This window comes from Musa acuminata, chromosome BXJ1-4, assembly GCF_036884655.1.
Source record: "Musa acuminata AAA Group cultivar baxijiao chromosome BXJ1-4, Cavendish_Baxijiao_AAA, whole genome shotgun sequence".
Classification (NCBI taxonomy): domain Eukaryota; kingdom Viridiplantae; phylum Streptophyta; class Magnoliopsida; order Zingiberales; family Musaceae; genus Musa; species Musa acuminata.
The window spans coordinates 44,842,999-44,854,182 of NC_088330.1; the positions used below are offsets into that span (position 1 = coordinate 44,842,999).

Genomic DNA, 11,184 nt, shown 5'->3' on the forward strand with positions numbered 1-11,184 from the left:
TACTGAGATCAAGCATAATTATATGTTACAGACCGGAACGGAAGGATGCCAGATTAAGCTTGAGTCTTCACCAACAATTAACTAAGACTCAATATATGGACAGATCCTATATGGCAAGGAAGAGGATATAACCATCATTTAGCATCAATGCCCCCCCGATTAACACAATTGCTTTGATGTCACTACTATTAAATGCTTCTATGTACTCCTTCATCCTAGCAATAGTCACAAGAACCAAACTAAGAACCAAATTAATCCAAAGAACACAAACAGTTAAATTCTTCTAATCACCAAAAGCAACCAAAACCCCTAAATTATAGGGGTTCAAGAAGAGGGGAAAAAGTAAGGAGCCAACCGCACCTTGGGATGAGAAGGCGAGTGTAGTTTAGCAGTGATGGTGGGTGAGCCAAGCACCCATCTGATTCAAATCAAGGTTGGTCAAGCTCAATATATTTAGGTTCAATAATTTTGGTTAGATTGAACCACAACCCCCGTATCCTTCTCCCTCTTCCTAAAGGTGTTGATTATACTTGCAGGGATCTATCCTTATGGGGCAAGGATGGGAAGAATAAATGAGGGCGGGGGCAAGGATAGAAGGCAATTTCTATTATTCACACGATTATGGGACGAGGACGAGTAGAGCAATCCCCACGTTGTTTGGGTACCCGTCCCCACCCCAATTATATTATTGTATTATATATAACATATATTTATTAATAATTAATTGATAGTAAACAAACTTAATACAAATCTTCGAAAACACTTATGCACCATACAATCGATAAAATCAAACTTAAATTTTGGGTAGAGGGTACTTATTCTTAAAGTGCCCTAGATTCAACTATTTATAATCAATACAAGACCTCAATGGTTCATCCATTTTTATAACTAACAACGTCGGAGCACCCCATGATGAGACATTAGACAGAATGAAACTCTTATATAACAGTTCTTATAATTGCTTCTTCAATTCCACAAAATCGAGTGGTGCCACTCTATTGGGAGGCTTAGATATTGGGGTTGTCGCCAGGGACGAATCAATAGCAAATTCACCTTCACCATTTAGAGGTAACCCTGTCTGTGTAAAAATAAACTTTAAACTCTTGGGATCAGAAAAGATTTCACGTTCGCCAAAATAAATAATATCTCTAAATCCTTAGAGCCAAAGTAATAATAACAATTTCAAATAATTAGTTGGAATAACTATAAGATCCACGTTTAGTCTACTTAAGATATAAAGTAGATAAGGGATTGAAGTCCGATTTTAGAGTTTCCGAGGATAGCCTTTTGAAATTTCGAGATAGAATATTCGACTACAGGAATCCATATATCAAGAAACAAATCTTGGAGGAATGTCATAATTCCAAATACATAATGCATCATGAGAGTTCAAAATTAATGATATGAGCGGGATCCGCTATATACTTTAAAAGCATCGACCATTGATTTGATAGTGACTATAATAAACTTGATTTTAGTATCCACAAATTCCTATAATCTTCTACGTAATCTTTAAAGGATGAGAGTTTTGAAAGGAGACTAAAGCCAAAAATCAAAAGTGGTTGAATTATTTTATCCATTTGATACATAAAAGCTGCAAGGGTATGTCAAGCCGAATGGCATTATTAAGAATTCGCACTGACTATATCAAGTTCTAAAAGCTATTTTTAACAAATCATCTTTCTTAATCATTAATTGATAGTAAACAAACCTAATAGAAATCTGCGAAAACACTTGTGCACCATAAAATCGATAAAATCAATCTTCAATCTTGGGAAGAGGGCACTTATTCTTAAACTGCCATAGATTCAACTATTTATAATCAATACAAGACCTTAATGGTTTATCCATTTTCTTAACTAACATCGGAGCACTCAATGATGAGACATTAACTATTTATAATCAATACAAGACCTTAATGGTTTATCCATTTTCTTAACTAACAACATCGGAGCACTCAATGATGAGACATTAGACAGAATGAAAATCTTATCTAACAATTCTTGTACTTTTTTTTCAATTCCAAAAACTCGAGTGGTGCCACTCTACAGGGAGGCTTAGATACTGGGGTTGTCGCCGGGGACGAATCAATAGCAAATCCACCTTCTCCATTTAGAGGTGACACATTCTGTGTAAAAATAAACTTTAAACTATTGTGATAAGAAAATATTTTAAATGTTCGCCAATATAAATAATGTCTCTAAATCCTTAGAGCCAAAGTAATTACAACTAATTTCAATTAATTAGTTGGAAAAACTATAAGATCCACGTTTAGTCTTCTTAAGGAATAAAGTAGATAAGGGATCGAAGTCCGATTTTAGAGTTTCCGAGAATAGCCTTTTGAGATTTCGGGATAGAATATTCGACCATAAGAATCCATATTTCAATAAACAAATCTTGGAGGAATGTCATAATTCCAAATATACAATCTATCATGATAGTTCATAATTAATGATATGAGCGGGATCCGCTATATACTTTCAAAGCATCGACCATCGATTTGAGAGTGACTAAAATAAACTTGATTTTAGTATCCATAGATTCCGATAAACTTCTTCATAATTTTGAAAGGATGAGAGATTTGATAGGAGACTAAAGCCAAAAATCAAAAGTGGTTGAATTACCCTATCCATTCGATACATAAAAGCTGCAAGGGCATGTCAAGCCGAATGCAATTATAAGAATTCGCACTGACCATATCAAGTTCTAAAAGCTATTTTTAAGAAATCCTCTTTCTTAATCATTAATTGATAGTAAACAAACCTAATACAAATCTTCGAAAACACTTGTGCACCATACAATCGACAAAATCAATCTTCAATTTTGGGTAGAGGATACTTATTCTTAAAGTGCCCAAAATTCAACTATGTATAATCAAAACAAGACCTCAATGGTTCATCCATTTTCTTAACTAACAACATTGGAGCACCCAATGATGGGACATTAGACAGAATGAAACTTTTATCTAACAGTTCTTGTACTTGCATGTTCAATTCGACAAACTCAAGTGGTACCTCTATTTAAGGAGGCTTAGATATTTGGGTTGTCGCTAGGGATGAATCAATAGCAAATTCACCTTCTCTATTTATAGGTAACCCTTTTTGTGTAAAAATAAACTTTAAACTCTTGTGATAAAAAAAATTTAAAATTTTCGCCAATATAAGTAATATCTCTAAATCCTTAGAACCAAAGTAATTACAACTAATTTCAAATAATTAGTTGGAAGAACTATAAGATCCACGTTTAGTCTACTTAAGGAATAAAGTGGATAATGGATTGAAGTTCGATTTTAGAGTTTCCAAGGATAGCCTTTTGAGATTTCGGGATAGAATATTTGATTTAATTAATCCATATATCAATAAACAAATCTAGGAGGAATATCATAATTCTAAATATACATTCCATCACGATAGTCCAAAATTAATGATATGAGAGGGATTCGCTATAAACTTTCAAAGCATCGACAATCGATTTGATAGTGACTAAAATAAACTTGATTTTAGTATCCATAAATTCCTATAAATTTCTTTGTAATCTTAAAAGGATAAAAGATTTGAAAGGAGACTAAAGCCAAAAATCAAAAGTGGTTGAATTATCCAATCCATTTGATACATAAAAGCTGTAAGGGCATGTCAAGCCGAATGACATTATTAAGAATTCGCACTGACCATATCAAGTTCCAAAAGCTATTTTTAACAAATCCTGTTTCTTAATCATTAATTGATAGTAAACAAACCTAATAGAAATCTGCAAAAACACTTGTGCACCATACAATCGATAAAATCAATCTTCCATTTTGGGTAGAGGATACTTATTCTTAAAGTGCACTAGATTCAACTATTTATAATCAATACAAGACCTCAATGGTTCATCCATTTTCTTAACTAACAACATCGGAGCACACAATGATGGGACATTAGACAGAATGAAACTCTTATCTAACAGTTCTTGTAGTTGCTTGTTCAATTCCACAAACTCGAGTGGTGCCACTCTATAGGGAGGCTTAGATATTGGGATTGTCGCCACGGACGAATCAAGTATAATATCCTTAAAATAAAGAATTGGCTAAGTTGGTATGCAAAAAGTGATCACTTTTGTATAAAAATCTATACTAACAAATTCAAATATAGTAAATCCATGCCTAGTGTAATATCAGAATGTGGAATCTCTAAGAGAATGAAATCAAGAAAAAGTATATTCTCCAATAGAAATCAAATAAGATGGATAGATCAAGTTTGTTATCAAAGAATCCCCAACAATCGTAGTTACATATAGCATATAATTCATTAGTTTAGGTTGAAAACCCAAGTGATAAGAAAAGATAGATTGGAACCAGGGTCAAACAAAAATTTTTTATTTCTATAAGAAACTTGAATAATACATTCGACTACTAAGTTAGCTACTATACAATGATAGTATACACTCTGACATGGAACGATGATCTAGGAGGTAGTGACTCTTTCTTCTTATTCAGAGGGCAATATTTTACTTTACGATCCAACTTTCGACAGGTAAACGAGGCTCCAATCAATTGAAAACACTAACTTTTTTATGATTTAATATATATTTTACACATGATTGAGTCCTTTGTGATGGCTTCTCTTTCCCAATCTAAATGTCTTTAACCCTTTTGTTACCAGTTTATGATTTATTTTCTCTATTATTTTTCTTGTGAAGCTGATCTTTGCCTTTCTTGCTCCTGATCTCTACAATATCCTTAACGTTTTTTTCGATTATCATAGATTTGTCTACCACATCAACATATGCTCAGAGCTTTAAATATGATATTCGATTTTTTATTATTGGCCTTAGTCTCCTATAAAATCGCTTTGCCTTTCTAGATTATGAAGAAAAGTATAGGAACCTATAAGCACTAAAATCAAGTTTAACACTACATATCACCCTCAAAGTATAGGAATCGATGGTCAATGCTTTGAAAGTATATACTGGATCCCTCTCAAATCATTAAGTATGTGCTATCAGGAAATATGGTGTACTTGGAATTATAACATTCCTCCTAGATTTGTTTCCTGATATCTGAATTATTAGGGACGAATACTTTATTCCGAAATCTCAATAGGCTATTCTCGGAAACTCAAAAAGCTGATTTCAAATATTTTTCTACATCATTTCTCAAATAAACTAAACGTGGATCTTGTAATTGGCATTCTTTAATTTGTCGAATGAGACCAGATTGAACCTATTCCCAAAACATTCTCAAACTCACACTATCCTCAAAACATTAAAGTGAATTTTTTTCCAACGACTTTTTTATTTCTCCATTAGATTAGCCATAAAACTTATAAATTTTCTACTAATTGTATCTACTACAACATTGGCTTTACCTAAGTGATAACTAATGGTGCAATGATAATCCTTTAGAATTTCTATCTATCTCCGTTGTCTCATATATATAATCATGAGTTGGATAATTTTGTTCATAAATTTTCAATTGTCTAGATGTATAAGCAATCACTTTCCCATCTCGCATCAAAAGACAATCAAAGTCCTTTCTCGAAGCATCTATATAAACTACAAAACCCTCATTAACATTTGAAATAGTAATAATATGGGCACTAGTCAATCTTCTTTGTAACTCTTGAAAACTTCACTCAAAATCTTCACCCCATTCAAATGTCACATTCCTTTGGGTTAGTTTAATGAGAGGACTTGCAATTCAATAGAATCCCTCAAGTGTTCTTTATGCAACTGGTTACGACTCGCATACAGTAATATATCATCAACGAATACAATTATACAGTGATCCAAGAGTGGCTGAAATATGTTATCCATTAGATACACAAATGATGCAAGGGCATTTGTCAAGCCGAATGACATTATTAAGAATTCGCACCAACTATATCAAGGTCTAAAATCTATTTTCGCGATATCCTCTTTCTTAATCTTCAATTGATAGTAACCAAACATCATATCAATCTTCAAAAAGGCTTTTGCACCACACAATCTATCAAATATATCATCAATTTTGGGTAGAGGATACTTATTCTTAATGTGCACGTGATTCAACTGTCTATAATCAATACGAGACCTCAATGGTTCATCCTTTTTTTAACAAACAACATCGGAGTGCCCCATAGGAGTTTCATTTAAATTAGTTTCTTGATCTGAATACTCATTTACAAATAAAAGATAGCAACAAAAGCCCTTTTGTATAAGTCGATGAGCTTGAAGTAGCGATATAAGACAAGGAGGTGAATCATGCCTATTAACATTAAAATAAATGATTGGTTGACTTGGTATGTAAAACGTGATTATCTTTGTATAACAATCTATACTGGCATGATAGAAAGATAGTCAATCCACACTAAGTATAATATCAAAACCCTAAATCTCTTGGAGAATCAAATCAGTAAAAAGTTTTTGTTATCCAATAGAAATCAAATAAGATGGATAGATCAAGATTGCTGTCAAAGAATCTCCAACAATCCTAGTTACATATAGCATATAATTCATTAGTCTAGGTAGAACACTCAAGTGATAAGAAAAATATTGTGAAACAAAATATCATGTAATAACATGCCATGCCTAAGAAACTTCTAAGTTCTGTCATAGTCATTGATATTTCCCATTTAACGACCACTTCCACTTTATTTGGATCAACAGAGATGCATTTCCTTGAAATCCCATGGCCTATGAAGGCAATTTCATTCAACCAAAATTCACATTTGCTAGACTTTACATAAAACTTTTTTTTCTTAGTACTGACAATACATTTCTTATGTGTTTTTATGCACCTGGTTACTCCTTGTATACAATAATATATCATAAATGAATAAAATTATATAGTCATCCCTGAGTGATTGTAATATCCTATCCAAAGATCGATAAAAGCTATAGGGGCATTTGTCAAGCCAAAAGGTATTATAAAAAATTCATAATGACCATATGAAGTCCTAAAAACTATTTTTAAGATATCTACATTCTTAATCTCAAATTGATACTAACTAGATCTTAGATCAACCTTGGAAAAAACTTTTTCACCCAACAATTGTTCAAACAAATCCTCAATTTTGGGTAGAGGACATTTATTGTTGATAATCACCCAACTCAATTGTCGATAATCAACACAAGGCTTTAATGTTCCATCCATTTTAGTATCTAACAGCATCGGAGCACCCCATAATACGACATTATACCAAATGAAACTCCTATCTAACAATTCTTATAGTTGCTTTTTTAATTCTACTAACTCGAGAGGTGCCATTCTATAGGGAGGCTTAGATATTGGGGTAGTCCTCGGTGACCAAATCAATAATAAATTCACCTTCTCCATTTGGAGGTAATCCGAGCAAGTCATCCGATAATACATCAGGGAACTCTCTGAACACAGAAGTATCATTTAGAATAATTTCTTGATCTGAATACTCCCTTACCAGTATAAGATAGCAACAACAACCCTTTTGTATATGACGATGGCATGAAGTAACGATATAAGGCAAGGAGGTATATAAAGCCTAATACCTTAAAATAAAGAATTGACAGATTTGGTGTGCAAAAAGTAATCACTTTTGTATAACAATCTATAATGGTATAATATGAAAATAGTCAATCCATGCCGTGTATAATATCAACTATTTATAATCAATACAAAACCTCAATGGTTTATCCTTTTTCTTAACTAACAATATTGGAGTACCCCTTTATGATATATTAAATCGAATGAAACGTTTATCTACCAGTTCTTGTAGTTGCTTCTTCAATTCCACTAGCTCGAGTGGTGCCACTTTATAGGAGGGCTAAGATATTGGGATTGTCCCCAGAGACCAAATAAATAACAATTTCACTTTCTCCATTTAGTGGTAATCCGAGCAAGTCATCCGAGAAAGCATCAAGGAACCCTCTAAACACACAATTTATTTAGATTAGTTTCTTAATCTGAATACTCCTTTATCCATACAAGAGAGCAACAACAACCCTTTTGTTTATAATGATAAGCTTGACGTAATGATATAAGACAAGGAGGTGAATCATGCCTAATATCCTTAAAATAAAGAATGGGCTGATGCTGTATGCATAAAGTGATCACTTTAGTATAACAATCTATGTTGGCATAATATGAAGATAGTTAATCCATGCCAGGTATTATGATAAATAATATCTTGATTGATAATAATTTCACATTTATCATCAAAATCAATATTAGTGACAATGCATGTTTTGCCACTAAATTATATATTTATTTTTCTATATATATATTTATAAATATTAAATTAAACACACTAAAGCTGAGAATCCCTAAATAATAAATGATTTGCCCAACCAACGAATTGGCTTACCCTCCTTGCAACTCTCCTTGCATTCAATAGTGATGTGATTGGCGATTGGCAATCGATAACCAACAAATGACAACCACTCTTCCTTTGGTGGCAACCCCCTCTCTTTCTTCCCTCTTCTCCCTTTTCAAAAAGCCACTACACTTTCTCCTTTACAATAATTGTTGTCACACCCACTATCGCTGGCAACATATCCCCCTTTCCTCTTCTCCCTTTCTTTGCATTAGCATGTTCCAGCCAAGATCAAACATCTCCAAATTCTATGGTTAATTATTTGTACTGTAAGATCATCAAATCATATGGTTAAAGATTAAACATCTTCAAATTCATCTCAACCCTAAGGAAGCAATCAAATATTGGTTGCTTCCTCGAACTTCTTGAAGATGTGACCTTTGGTGATTTTTAGTGACACTCCACCATCGAGTATGGACCACTAGCCATACTTTCATATATGAGTTGGGTTGTAAGCAGTGATTCCGATAGGCGCTCGAGCGAGGCAAGGCAAGGCTCAAGCGCCTCGCTTCATTTCCAAGCGGCGCGCTTCAAAGAGAGGCCGAGCGCCAGAGTTAAACCAAGCTATCGAACCAAATTTTTAGGTTTGGTTGATCTCCGGTGCTTTAGTTGGTTCAATTGAGCCAACTAATTCACCGATATCAGGCTCCCTCTCACGATTACCCCGACTTCCCCAACCCTAGCTCTCGCGATTTTGCCATCGAAATATTTTCACCGCTACCACTATCGTTGCTCGTCGCTACTGTTGCTACTTGTCGCTACCACAATCATTGCTCGTCAATTGCTCGCAGCTGCCACAATCGTTGGTTGCCGTTGCTGTCACGGCCACTGTCGCCGCTCCCACCGTCGCTCGCAGCTCCCGCTTCCGCTCCAGCTACCGCTGCAATTGCGTCAACAGCCTCGATCGTCTCACACTCTTCTTACAATACTGTTAACAGTATATTAACAATATACTGCTAACTGTATACCAATAACAATATTTTTATTTATCAGACCAATAATATATTATTTTAATTTTAATACTATTAATTGTTATTTATTTAAAATTATTGTTAGATTTCAGAATAAATGGTAAGTGTATAGAGCAACTCTAGAGATTTGATGTAAAATTTTATTGTTTTAATTTTTGAGACTTTTTGTTAACATGTCATTAATTTTGTACCTGATTTTCTAAATTTAATAACATATTTTTTTTATTTAAATAATTATATTTATTAAGTATATTATATATTTTTATATTTTACCGTCTCGCTTCCCTCAAGCGAGCGCCAACGTCTTAGGCGTTTTTGGACCTTGGCGCCTAACGCTTTTTAAATCACTGGTTGTAGGTATAGTTTCATATGTGAGTACCCAACAAAGAACTTTTAAATTGATTTAAGAGCACTTGAAATGCCTATGTTAAGGAAAAATCACATGTTCTAGACTAAAATATTATGCACATAAGGAATACAATGAGAATAAATCATAATGCCTAGTGGACAAATGTTTAAAGTTTAAGGACATAACAAAAAATAAATGGTACCCAACACGAATGTCCACCGGGCAAACATGAAAAGAGATAATAAAGGATCATGTTTATAAGACAAATGCATGTTTAAATTGCAGATTCATGAGAAGAAGTAGTTTTCTAGTAAAGGATCTACTTCCTACAAAAAAACATGCACAAAAATAGTTCTAGGAAGGATCTAGATGTCATGTTCAATAAATTCATGCTGAAAATCTCACATGAATAGTACTTCTGTGCAAAAAACTCTAAAATTTCTCATGTGAAGGCACTTGTGTTATACCAGTTTAATTACAATACAAGAACATGTTTGTAGACTCACGGGGTATTAAAAGGTAGCAGACAACAAATTTGGAAAAATAATAGACAAAATTCAGAAAGGAGAATATAAATTAAGGATACGAAGTTAAAATAGCAGCAAATTTTGTACATAATTAAACATGAGTGAAGTTCTAAAAGAACATAAAGACCAGCTTTTGATAAAATTACCAAATTATACACTTTTGCAATTTGGAGAGGACAAGGTCTTTTGTTCATAACAGAGCTGGCTTACTGCATATTGTAATAAAAGATGCCACCTCCTTCTACGATGACATTGATGCTAATAAATACCAGAGCCCATCCTTGTCATTTGATCCTACAATAGAACCAAAAGAGGAGGATCTTTTAATTCAATCCAAATTTCATAGCTATAAACCATTGTAAACTTTTACTTCAAACCAATCTATATTTTTGCGAATTTTTAGGCCAGCTGCGGCTGCTTTAAAGCCAGCTAAACTGTTCTCCAGAAAGCATGAGCGAAAGAGAAATAAGCAATCAGGCAAATATTTTATAACAAAATGCAAGCATGTGAGAAATTAAAATTGATGGTGCTTTTCAACATCAATTGCCGACACCGAATACAACAAAACAATCATCAAAATCAAACAAGACATAGAGATAAGGTTCTAAGAAACTCCTACAGGGGTCAACGAATGTAAACTTCAGATTTTGTATTATATAAAGAATTAAATAATTCCACATATTGACAATGAACAACGATGACATAGAAAAATGCTAAATCCTTAAAGATGGGAAAATACCATCTCCTTCCTTGTTCAAGAGAAATTAGACCTTGTTGATTCATCCGACAACTACTGTTCCATAGATTTCCCGAGATGCAAAGGTGATGACAGACATCCTTTATCATAAGGAAGGGTAGAAAAGGGACAAATGAGGCGATCATGAGAATGTCTACGGATTGAGCAAAGGAGGCTCAAAAAAGTAGTTGTGGGGAGTTGGGAGGAGGCGAGGGGAGGGAGCCATGGAGAGCAATGGAGACGAAGAGATTTGTCACATTAACATGAAGGGTTTATCGTATTAACATCAGGATTT

General features: G+C 33.7%; 1 long non-coding RNA gene across 5 annotated transcripts in view; it reads right to left on the reverse strand.

Annotated features, from left to right (window-relative positions):
• The window catches only part of LOC135671966 (uncharacterized), a 40,204-nt gene that overhangs the window by 9,588 nt on the left and 19,432 nt on the right, over positions 1-11,184 (reverse strand). For all 5 annotated transcript variants that reach the window (XR_010512923.1, XR_010512921.1, XR_010512925.1 and 2 more), the window contains one exon: positions 10,300-10,447. This is a non-coding gene — a long non-coding RNA (uncharacterized LOC135671966). The remainder of the gene's footprint in view (positions 1-10,299; positions 10,448-11,184) is intronic.